Consider the following 1,557-nt stretch of genomic DNA (forward strand, 5'->3'; position numbering starts at 1 on the left):
TCACGTGTGTCTCGCTTTTTTCGTGATTAATTGGAGAGGGACAGTGAAGAGTATATTAGATTGGGCATAAGAATAAAGAAAACTTGCCAAATACTATACTACTATATTACGATTGGGCATGTAGTACTAATCTTGATCCTCAAACAACGAATCGTTATCTTTTGTGATTTATGATCTTAATCATGATTTGTGATGTTAACCACATCTACTGGTGCTCATTTCTCAAAGAATATATATACACACACAAAAGAAGATAAAAATTTTATTTTTTATACTATAAAAAAATTATACAAAAAGAAAGTAGTGTACATATTATTTTTCTTTCTCATAACGTATAGTATTTAATTATTTATTGACAGATATGTTGTGTGTGAATAAATGTCTTGTAATCAATTTCAATAAATTTTTTAAAGGGTTATTTTGGAAAAAAAAATTCTAAAAATAACATAAGATGATGAAACTTACACATAAATTTTTAGGGGAAAAAATAAAGGGTAAAGTATTAAAATTATCTTTTATATGTTTGGATGTAATCCTATTTTAATCCTTAAAATTTAAAGTGTTCTATTTAAATTCAAAGAAGTTTCATTTGATTTCAATGTAGTCTCACTCTGAGGTCAAAATTAAATAATTAATAGAATGTCTTATGTGACAGTAGTGCAAGAACAATATCGATAATCTAGATAACAAGTACAGATTCTAGAAGCACAAAATCAACAATAGATACATCAATATATTTATTTATCATTTTCCTTAGTTCTATAGAAAATATTTCATTTAAATTGTAAGGAGAATGATAAATAGATGTATTACATCTAGGGCTGACAATGGATAGGATAGGGTATAGTTTGGACCCTACTCTAACCCTACTCGCAGGTTAAAAATTTTATTAAAACTCTATCCTACCCTACCCGCGGGTTAAAGATCTCTCAACCCTAACCCTACTCGCACCCTAAAATTCTAAACTTTACCCTACCCTACCCACAAGAATACCCGAACCCTACCCTTAATGATTTAACTTTAATCTCAGGCGGGACTATATTAAAACTAAATAATTTTTTTTTGAATTCAAATAGGACACTTTAAATTTAAAAAATTAAAACAGGATTACGTCCAATTTAGTACTTTATTATATATATATATAAAAGAAGACGAAAAAAAATAGCAACAAGTCACACACATACACATATATATCTATATAAAAGAATTATCCGTTTACACCAAATACAAAATCAAGCTTACCAAAATTTGGAAAAATAATCAATATATTTATAGTCTAATATCCTTGTTTTATTTATTTTTAAATTATAATATACATAAAAATAAAGTACTAAGATGACATATCAAATTAATTCTATCTCTTATGAAATTTTGTCAAATTATTCCATATAATAAAATGTGAAATTCAATAATTGAATTGATGAAATTCATCACGTATAAAAATTTATTCGATATATAATATAAATCAACAGGACTTATATAAATGGATTCAATATATAATATATTTATATGTGTAACACAATAATTTTTCTTATTTTTATTAGTAAAAATAACATA

The sequence above is a fragment of the Arachis ipaensis genome, chromosome B06 (genome assembly GCF_000816755.2).
Source record: "Arachis ipaensis cultivar K30076 chromosome B06, Araip1.1, whole genome shotgun sequence".
In the NCBI taxonomy this organism is placed as follows: domain Eukaryota; kingdom Viridiplantae; phylum Streptophyta; class Magnoliopsida; order Fabales; family Fabaceae; genus Arachis; species Arachis ipaensis.